The 11,219-nt window shown below is 49.2% G+C and overlaps 1 protein-coding gene across 2 annotated transcripts in view; it reads left to right on the top strand.

The window, feature by feature from the left end:
* Positions 1-11,219, top strand: part of PPARD (peroxisome proliferator activated receptor delta) — a 90,584-nt gene that overhangs the window by 46,640 nt on the left and 32,725 nt on the right. The gene's annotated exons all lie outside the window — the stretch shown is intronic.

Raw genomic sequence — 11,219 nt, 5'->3', positions numbered from 1 at the left:
GTGTTGTGGAGGTCTGCAGCGTGACTTATCCTCTGGTGTCTGGCTTCCCTAAGAATGGCAGGGTAGTTCCTGTTCTTGCCTGAGGTAATGCAGGGCTGGTATCCATCATCTTCTCACTGTCCATAGGTAGATAAAATCCTTCTCTATAGTGTATTTCTCAGTTGGTTTAAGGCAGTTAAAGGTTCTTTCTGTTGCTTATAGTTGCAAGTTCTTTGTAGCCATGATTTTGACTTAAAAAAGTCGAACTACTTATGTATGTGATATCACTGATAAAATTCACACATTCAAAACTAATTGTATAAGGGGCCAGCAGGTGGTGTGATGGTTAAGGGCGCTGGACTCCCTCATGGCTGACCACAGTTTAAGTTCTGGACCTGGTGGCTTGCTTTCTCACTTTCTCTCTCTCTCTCTCTCTCTCTCTCTCTCTCTCTGGTCAAATTTAAATAAATAAATAAACAAGCAAATAAATAAATATTCAATAAACTAATTCTTAAAAAAAAAAAAAGAAACTAATTATATGGGGGCCAGCAGGTGGCATGGTGGTTAAGGCACTGGACTCCCACATGGCTGACCATGGTTTGAGTCCCGGACCTGGCGGCTTGCATTTTTACTTTCCCTCTCTCTCTGGTCATTAAAATAATAAATAAAATTAAATGATTACTTCTTTAAAAAAAAATAAGAACAAACTAATTGTATGATGAAAGAAGAAAAAGATGGCCTCTATGTTCAGGAGTTGGGGTTTTGTTCTGATAGCAGCAGGGCGTTTCTGAAGAGTTCCAAGCAGGAGTGTAGATATGATCAGGTTTGTGAGCTAGAAAGATCTGTCTGGCGGCAGACTGGGGAGGGGCAAAGAGGACACAGGGACTCTCAGGGACTGCTGCTGTAACTCAGGTAAGACATTAGAAGAGTGAATCGGAGATATTTAGGGTGAGGGTGGATGAAGTTCAGTTGGCACTTGGATTGTTTGGCCTTGGGGGATCTTGGGGTATGAGGGGGTAGCTTCAAGGAGTCTTTTAACTTCAGTGTTGAGACCCTCCATGAGTTCACCTAAATGTAAACCAGAAAGATCCTAACAGAATCCATCTTGGTCTGGCAATGGGCATTTGTTGGTTGACCCTGTAGGTCAACTCCTTGAGGTCGGGTGAGGCTTCAGGATGGTGGGCCCGTGGATGTGAGAGACAGACAGGTATGACCTTGCAGAAAGGTTGCTGCTGCCTTTCCCCCACTCCTCTGAGCGCAGGGATGTTTCCGGCCTCAGGAAACCCGGCCCTGCGTTGTGGCACTTCGTGCTTGGAATTCTAGCTACACCCTGGAGGCCCCTGTTCCTTTGCCTTCTCCCCTGGGTTGCTTCTCCCAACCTTGGGTTTGCATATTAGTCAGGAGGTGGGAAAACCAGCCCACTGTGGACCTGGGTCATTAGGGGTCACACAGCAGCGTGGGCAGTGTTGACCCCCAGGGGCCCTGGACCCCGTATTCCTTCCTTGGCCTGAGGCTCTGAGTGCCCGGCTTTTGGCCGCCCTACAAAAGGTGGAGTTGCGTCAGTTTGTTGCTCCTTACCAGGGCCCCAGGGGTTGCTGTGGGTGAGCTCACTGCTGTTTTCAGCTCAGCTCTGACGGCTGCTGAATGTCTGTCTCCAGGCCTGTGGTCTCTGCGGCTCTGGAGCCCGAGCCCCGGCTTCAGCAGACTGCCCTCAGTTTACCCAGGCAGTTGGGAAGGCCTGTGGTGGTAGAATAGATTTAGCCCCTTGTTTGGCTAATTTTTATCCTAACATGTTTATTAAACAATTTTTAAAAACAGGACCAGTAGGGACCAGCAGTTAGCATAATGACTGTGTCACTGGACTCCCATGTAGTTGACCGCGGTTCAAGTCCCGGACCTGGTGGCTTAAACTCACGCCGGGCGTGTGTGTGCGCGTGCCCAAGATCCCGAGAGGAGAACGGAGGAGAAGGGATTGCGGCGTGGCCATCCCTCCTGGGGTGTGATTTCTCGCTTTCTGTCTGTCTCTCTGTCTTTCTGGCGAGTGCACGCACCCTATAGCAAACACACACACACACACACACACACACACACACAAACACAAAAACCCAGGACCAGCTGATGGTGTAATGGTTCCGTCGCTGGGCTCCCACGTAGTCAACTGCAGTTCAAGTCCTGGACCCAGTGACTTAAACTCACACTGGGCGAATGTGCATGCGTGCCCAAGATCCCGAGAGGAGAATGGAGAAGGAATTGCAGTGTGGCCACCCCCTGTGGGGTGTGATTTCTCACTTCCTGTCTGTCTTTCCAGCGAGCGCATGTGCCCTAAATCTTTCAAAAACAAAACAAAACAAAACAAAAAACCCATCCAGACATGGGGTTTATGAGTTATATGACACCAGAAAGGGACTGACTAGGCTCAGGACCGGACCTGCGCCCTCATTCACTCCTCAGCAGAGAAAGTAAGGGGTTGGTTTCCCGCGTATTCTCCCCGTTTTCCATGCACACGCCCACGTCCTTACATTTTCTTCTCCTGCCCTCTGTGACAGTGGGGAGCACGCACAATGGTTTCGACACCTAGGTCTTTTCACAGATGTCTTCAGATTCTTTCCACATCAGCACATACAGATTGGCTGCATTCTTTTTCTAAACCTTTCCCTTTTTTTGCTGTGCATGTGTGTGTATATAGTTTAACGAGTAACTTCCAAGTAAGCGTTCATGTACCTAGACGTTAACATGCCTGGATTTGTCAGGTAAACCGTGGCTTATACAAGCTCGTCCCAGCTGTTTTCTGATGTGATCCATACAGCTCTGGGAGGACGACAGACCAGAGAAATGTTTTGCAGCTTAGGATACTCTGTGAACAGTGAGGAGGTGAGAGGTTGGTGCTTGTTTAATAGAGTCATTCAGGGTCTTTCCTTTGAGAGGCTCAGATCGGGGACCCTACTCTAGGTGTGCACATCCCTGTGTGAGAATGTGCGAGACTGCATCTGCAGAGGGCAGGGCGGGTAGCAGGTGCCCCTGGGGCTGGATGGAACTTAAGTCAAATCTAAAGGGGCAGGGGCCGGCCAGCCAGTGATATGATGGTTAAAGCAGCTGGATCCCCCAGGCCAGCTGCGCAGTTTGAGTGGCTTGAAAAACACTGCGTACTTTTGTGCATGTGTGTCCAAGATCTCCAGAGAACGGAGGAGAGGGGATTGCAGCGTGGCCATCCCACTAGGGGAGTGTTTTCTCACCTTATATCTGCCTCACCCCCAGCAAGAGCACACACCCTACAGCAGTTCAAAAATGTTTATGATTTTTTATTGGGGGGTTGATGGGCAGGGGCACAAGGAACTTTCTGGGGTGCTAGAAATGTTTACGATCTTGACCTGGGTAATTTCCTCTTAGTATGGAGACATAATGGAACTTCATGGAACTGTATATACTTAAGATGAATGCAGACTGGGGAACAGCAGTTGGCGTAATGGCTATGTCGCTGGACTCCCATGTAGTCGACCGTGGTTCACGTCCTGGACCCGGTGGCTTAAAACTCATGCCAGGCACATGTGCGTGCATGCCCAGGATCCCGAGAGGAGAATGGAGGAGAAGGGATTGCGGCATGGCCATCCCCCTAGATGGTGATTTCTCGCTTTCTGTCTCTGTCTGTCTGGCGAGCGCACGTGCCCTATAGCAAAAAACTCTCAAAAAAAAAAAGATGAATGCAGGCTGCATGCTCAAGCAAACGGATGAATAAATAGCACATCCCTGAAATAAATAGGAACATACAACAGCAAGTAAATGTAGAAAGAGCTATGATGGCAAACGTGGGAACTTTAGGAACACATTATAGGAACCTTATTGGAGGAAGTGATGTTTACACTGAGATTTGCAGGAGAAGGTGGAAATCAGGTTAAAAGGGGAGGGAGGTGTCCAGGTGGAAGGAGCAGCCCACCAGGGCCAGTAGGGAGCCTGCTTTCTGGGAAGTTCAGGGTGACCAGAGCATGGGGTTGTGAAGGCGTGAGAGGTCAGAGATTTCAGACTCCCCCTCTTCCACAGTGTCATTTCAGAAGTCCCCTAGTGGGTCTCTGCCTCTCTCCACTCCTACAGTCAGTGGAACTCGAGCACCCTCTGGATCTGCCCCCGCCTCCACCCCCACCCCCTGACCTCGGAATTAAGGCCATACCCTTGGGAACTGGCCATGTACTGACCCCTTATCTGTCCTTCAGCGAATGAGATGCCTCAACCAAAGTGGACAGCTCACCCTTTCGTATTTGCAACCGCCTTGCCTGACCCACCTTGACCTTCCCTGGGAATGCTTTTCTAACCTTCCTACTCCAGAATCATTGTGCTGCTCCCAAGTTGGAAATATTTCCTCTTCCTCTGTGCCCACCTGTTGTGACCTCTGTCATAGAGCTGTTTGCTGCTACATTTGCCCTGTCAGGGGCAGGCTGTGTCTCATCCCTACAGGGGCCTAGCTCAGTGCTTTTGCACATAATCAGTACCCAAATCAGTCCCACAGATGAGTTTTCATTGGATTAGGGCTCGTTGGATAGAGTTGCCGTGTTGGGAGATCATAGCAAAGGCTGGCTGGAAAAACATGGAGACGGGTACTTCTAGGCCAGCAGGTGGCATGGTGGTTAAAGCACTGGACTCCTACTCGACCGACCATAGTTTAAGTCCCAGACCTAGTGGCTTTAAAAGTCACGCTGTGTGTGTGGGTGTGGGTGTGGGTGCGCGCGCACATACGTGCCCAAAATCCAAAGAGGAGAAGGACTTGTGGCATGGCTTGTATATACTTGCCATGTATGTACTTGTATATACTTTCTGGGAAGTTCAGGGTGAACAGAGCGTAGGGTAGTGAAGGCATGAGAGATCAGAGATTTCAGACTCCCTCTCTTATACTCTTCCTCTTACACTCCCCAGCGGGTGATTTCTCCTCACTTTCCCTCTCTCACTGTGTCTGTCTCTCTCCAGTGAGCACACATGCCCTAAAGCAAAAATCTTATAAAAAAAAAAAATAGACTGCCAATTTCCCGACAGTTATTAATCTTCGGGATTTGGGAACAAGGAATAAAAATTCCCAGGAATTCCCCAAATTTTAAGTTATTTTATTTCTTTCATGACAGTATTTATTAATTTTTAAATGAGGAGTGACCTTAATAATAAGTGTGTTGGGGGGACTAGCAGGTGATGTGGTGTTTAAGGGCACTGGACTCCCACATGGTCGACTGTGGTTCGAGTCCTGGACCAGGCAGCTGGCCTTCTCACTTTCTCTCTCTCTCATTCTGTCCCTCTCTGGTCAAATTAAAATAAGTAAGTAAATAACTAAAGTTAAATAAAATAATTCTTTAAAATAATAATAATAAATGGAGGGATCAGCAGGTGGTTAAGGCACTGGAGTCCCACATAGCTGACCACAGTTCGAGTCCCAGACCTGATGGCTTACTTTCTCACTTTCCTTCTCTCTCTTTCTTTGTGAAATAAATTTAAAAAAAAAAAAAAAAGGAGATGAAATAAAATAATTCTTTTTTAGAAAAATAAATGGAAATATTTTTCTATGATAAAATTTTAAAGGATTTTTATGTGAAAAAATAGATTATAACATTAAGTGAATATTTAATTTTAGATTTTCGCCATAGAGCACGTGTGCTCACCGAGAGAGAGAAAGAGAAAGAGAAGGTGAGAAATCACTTTCTCAGGGGGGATGGCCACATTGGAATCCCTTCTCCTCCATTCTATTCTTGGGATTTTAGACATGCAGCATATGTGCCCAGTGGGTTTTTCAAGCTGCAGGGTTCAGGACTCCAACTACTTGGGATCCAGCCCCTTAACCACCTGCTGACCCACGAATGGTTTATTATTTTTATGGACCAATATATTGTGATAAGATTACATACCTGGTTAACATGTAAGAACAATCTACTTGATATAGACATTTGATAACGAAGTACATTAAAAGAAGAGTGCATTAATACAAAATGAATGCCGAATAAAAATTATTCAATTATTTTATGGTAATAACGCAAACATATTTTGAATGTTGGCAGAGGGCAAATGTGCTCACCAGAGAGAGATGGAGGAAGGAAGAGATCGTCTCCATGGGGAGTGGTCATGCTACAGTCCCTTCTCCTCCACTTCTCTATCCTTCCAGGATTTGAGGCACATGCACATGTTCACCCATGTCCTTGTTCTCAAGCTATGGGTCCAGGACTCAAACCACAGGGTTGGCCATGTGGGGTCTCCCTGCCTTAACCATCAGACCTTGGAGCTAGCCAATACCACAAATAATTAACATTTAATTAAAAGTTATTCTCGGGGGACCAGCAGTTGATGTAATGGCTATGTTGCTGGACTCCCGAGTAGCCGGCTGCAGTTCGAATCCCAGACCCAGTGGCTTAAACTCATGCCAGGCCCGTGTGCGTGTGTGCCCAAGATCCCAAGAGGAGAATGGAGGAGAAGGGATTGCGGCATGGCCATCCCCCCTGGGGGGTGATTTCTCGTTTTCTATCTCTGTCTTTCTGGCGAGTGCATACTCCCTATAGCAAAATCCTCTCAAATAAATAAATAAAAGTTATTCTTAAAGGTGAAAGCTAGAGAAAAGTTAAAAGAATAATACAATGAACTTCTGTGTCTCCCTCACTAAGATCCGCCAGTTGTTATCAGTCTACTACATTTGCTTGACATGTGTCATAGATGGCCCTTACTTCCTGGTATTTGTTGATAGTTTCCTTGTGATTGGATTCAGGGTAACCTTTTTTGGTGAGAACTCATATACCTCGGTGGTGTGTTCTTCCTGTGACTTCCGTCAGAAGCCATGATGGTGCCAGCTGGCCCTGGTTAAACTGATGCTAACTTCAGTCACTCGGTTAAGTCGATATCTGTAAAGGTTTCTTTTGTTTTCAGACAGTGAGGTGCAAAAGGGATAGCTCACTGACTTTTGGGGATTGCTGGCAGCCGTTGTAGAATAGAGACCACTGTTTTTGTCAGCTGTCGCTGCTATTGAGAAACTTCCTGGTGTGGTCAAAGAAGCCCTGGGAGCCAGTGACTGGGGCTTGGGAGCAGGCTGCACCACCACCTCTTCCCGTGACTACAGGGATGTTTCTTCATCTCTCTGAGCTGCGTGACACTACATTTAAGGAAATAGACACCCAAAGATGTGAAGCAGTTTGCCCAAGGCTACTCAGTGCATTGCAGAGCTAGGTTCAAGCCTCCCTCTGTTGGGGAACCAAGGCCTGCCTTGATCCTTACACCAGCCACCTCCTCAGAGGTGGTTGGTCATTATGGTGGTCCTGCGCACTCGGCACTAGTGCTCATGCTCAGAACCTAGCAGAACACTGGCTCTTGCAGCTTGGATAGGTGAGAGGGAAGGAGAGGTTCTCTGTCTGCCAGGCTCCTGTCCTGTGCAGGGCAGGCCGTCCTGTAGGAAGGCCTGGCATCTCACACAAGCTGGTAGGCGGGCTGTTGGGCACTCCCCAGCCACCTTTGGAATAAATGCTTTCATGCTGTGTTACAAAGGTGAGCCTCTGGCACCATTCCAGCCCCCGCCTGCCCAGACAGGGAAGTGCAGCCTGTGCATACCTGGCCCTGGCCCATGCTAGGGTCGGTGCTTGGGATGCCCAAATGGGCCTGTTAATCCCGAGGGCGGTCCAGTGGGTGTAGGAAGGTCCTGCCTCAGCCTGCCTGGGTTCCTGGGGAAGAGACCAGGAGACAGGAAACATTAATTGGGGAAAGGTGTGCAGAGCCTTGCCCAGCAGCTTGCTGTGGGTGGGGAGATACCACCTGTGTGCTCTGGAAGCCCCGGGATTTGGGTGGAGGTTCTTGAGTTGTAGCCAGAAAGAAAGGCTGTGACAGCGACTCTAGAGCACCCCAGGACTGCTCCTGATGGCTGCCCGCTCTGGGGGCACTGCCAGCCCCCAACCTGCCGTTTTCCCGGCTAGCAGTAGTCTCCGAGGCACGTAGCCCGGAGCACTTGGTGAGTAGAAGGACCCAGTGCCTGTTTCTGAGCTATCCTGGGCTCCTTCTCCAGGACAGCGATTTCGGGGAAACAGTGGCCCCCAGCTGACCTGGGAATGGTGCTCTTCATCAAGGCCATGTTGTCCGATTGCTGTGGAGCTGAGAGACCATGAGTATCAGTCCTGCCAGAGTTCTGGCCACTCTCCCTGCACTGTTCATCCTCACAGGCCTTCAGGGAAGGGGCGGAGCTCAGGGCCACAGTGGCCTGGTTTGGAGCAGGTGTGCTGTGTGGGACCAGGAGGGGGGCTCCGGGGAGTTCTCCTGGCCACTATGGCCCTGCACCTTGGAAAGACCCCAGGGCGCTGGCAGCCAGGTGGGCAGAGGTGGAGGGAGCCGCTCGGGAGGCAGTTTACAGACACACTCCCGTCCTCTCTGGGGTAGGCCTGGGGTCAGTCGCAGCACTTTCCTTGATTCCCCTCCCCACACGACACAGACACATGCTCTTCCATTTATGGATTGTTTTACAGCTCTACTTCAAAACTACTGGACTCTTTTGAGGAGCCCCCTCTCGCTCCTGCCAGTTGTAGCTGAGATCTGCTGCAGAGGCTGACGTGGCTTGACCTGTGAGGCCTCCTGCTCTGAATGAATCCCCTAGTGTCACCCTAAATCCCTGGTTCCAGCATCTTCCCATCTCAGCCCTTTCTTCCTGGCTTTGAATTCTGAAGAGTGCAGTTGCGGTTTTGACCAGCTTCTGAGCTCATGCAGGCTGTCATGTGAGTGTAAAATCCAGAAGCTCTTCTCAGAACAGACAGGAGAGGTTGGAGGTGATGGTGGGCCGGTTCTCTGAATCCGGAGGGTGCTTTAATGTTACACTTTACACTGTCTTTTCCTACTGCACCGAGATTGGGATCCTTCTCTTCTGTTTGTCCTTTCACTCAGGTTCTCCCTTTCCTCTCTTGGAAACTTCCAGCTTTTTAAATATTTGTTGAGTAGGCTCTTATCTGGGCCCTTAGAAAGCCGGGCGTGCACTTGGGAAGGAAAGGGACAACAGAGAACAAGAGTTACAATGTCTCTGAGAGTTGGCACCAGGACTGCTCTGCTCCTTCCCTGCTGTCAGTGTTTGCCCTTTTTTTCTGGGTTGCTTCCATTCAAGTGAGATCCAAAAGCTTTTGTTAGGGAACAGGCAAGAGATGTTATGAGAAGACTCCTGGCCCTGCTCCTACTACCAAAGATACTGATACTTGTTGTTAAAAAAGCACGTGAGGGGCCTGCAGAAAGTCCATGGACAGTGCGCATTGTAAAAGATCTGGACGCAGATTTCAAAAATGTGTCGCACCAAAACGAACTCATGCTTTAATTCCATTCTGCATGAGCTTTTTGAAGTCCCCAGTGGTGCAAAGTATTTACTCCCACTGTCCCCTCCTTGTCCTTTCCCTCCTATTCTCAGTCTGTTTTCCCTTCACAGTTGTTTATGTCGTTGGGAAGTACGTGTAGCTCTGTGTTGTCTCGGACATGACGGGCACCGGGGCCGCTCGCCGTGTCACCTGCTGCTCCTGGAGGTCTGCAGAGGGCTCCGTGGTGTGTGGGGGCCAGAATGCTCTATCTCGAGGTAGACTTTTTAGCCCTTTCTGCTTCGTCTTCCTGTACTATAAAATCATTAGTATTATGCTTTTACAGCTCTTTGAAGAATCTGCTTACTGGAGCCAGCAGGTGGTACGGAGGCTGGGGCAGTTAGGTCCCACATGGTTGACTGTATGGTTTGACTTCCGGACCGGGCAGCTTGAAAATCATACCAGGCGCATGTGCGTGTGTGCCCAAAATCACAAGAGGAGAGTAGAGGAGAAGGGATTGCAGTGTGACCACCCCCCTCTGGAGTGATTTCTCACCTCACACTGTGCCTCCCCCATCTCTGGTGAGCATACATGCCCTATAGAAAACTTAAAAAAAGAATCTACTTACTAAACACAGTACCCGAGTACCCGTTCATTACAGAAAATTTAGACAATTAAGAAGTAAAAAGAACAAAAATTACCCATAAGAGGTAACGTTTTGGTGTGTAAATTGTGTAATACAGCATCTTTCAAATCTAGTATCTTACCCAGACCTTCCTGCCTTCATTAAGGAAGGCAGGTGGGTATTGACCCATCTTACAGATGGGAAACTTGAGCCACAGAGAGGTTAAAAGGTTGCCTAGAGTAGGTACACGGTGTAGCAGAGACAGAGCTGTGGGAGCCACTTCTGTGACCTGGTAGTTAAAGCAGCCAGATCCCACATGGCTGATCCTGTGGTGGAAGCCTGCACCTGGCAGCTTGAAAAACACCAAGCAAGGGACCAGCAGTTAGTGTAATGGCTATGTCTCCGAACTCCCATGTAGTCAACCGTAGTTCGAGTCCTGGACCCAATGGCCCACGTGGGGCACGTGTGCGTGCGTGCCCAAGATCCCGAGAGGAGAATGGAGGAGAAGGGATTGTGGCGTGACCATCCATCCCCCCGGGGGGTGATTTCTCGCTTTCTATCTCTCTGTCTCTGTCTTTCTGGTGAGCGTACGTGCCCTATAGCAAAAACCTCTTAAAAACAAAACAAAACAAAGCACCAAGCAAGCATGTGCCCAAAGCCTCAAAAGGAAAGAGAGAGGGAAGAGAAGGGATTTCGGTGTGACCATTTCCCATGGAGGAAGAGGTGGTTTCTCCCTCTCTGTCTCTTTCTGGCAAACACCTGTGCCCTCTGGCAACATTTTAAAGGAAAAAGCTGAGAAATACTCCTCATGTACTCTGGCACTAATGCTCTCTCCCCAGGAGCCCAGTACCTTCTCAGCCGGTTAGCTGGGCATGGAATTTCACACTGACGTGTGGCTCACCTTAGGCACAGGGCCACAGCCAGACAGCACCTGGAGGAAAGGCCCTCGTGGACTTGGGAGAAAAGGTGGAAGACATTTCCTAGATTCACAGATGATACGGGGAGAACAGGATCAGCCTTAGAAAACCCTCAGAGGGCTTTAGTGACTGGTCAGAGGCAACAGGTGTCTGTGTAAGGGATCACCCTCCGTTTCTGTGAGCACAGGGCAAGGAAGCCTGGTGCGATGCTCAGGCAGTGACAGCCGGCCCTTCTGAGTCCTGTGGGCCCAGGCAGCTTGTGTCACTGCAGTGCCAGCATCAGTGGATTATCAGGAGGTTTAGGAGCCACACGCTGAGGGGCGTGAGGAACAGAGAGAGAGGAGGGCTGGGACGCCATCCAGTGACAAACGCTGCACTGCTACCTTGGGGTGGCTTTGGGGAGAAAGGAGAGCTGAGGTTTGGTGGCCCAGCAGG

This window comes from Tupaia chinensis, unplaced genomic scaffold, assembly GCF_000334495.1.
Source record: "Tupaia chinensis unplaced genomic scaffold, TupChi_1.0 Scaffold000116_1, whole genome shotgun sequence".
Classification (NCBI taxonomy): Eukaryota; Metazoa; Chordata; class Mammalia; order Scandentia; family Tupaiidae; genus Tupaia; species Tupaia belangeri.
The sequence above is the reverse complement of the archived record's forward strand: the minus strand, read 5'-3'. Positions and strand labels throughout refer to the sequence as shown.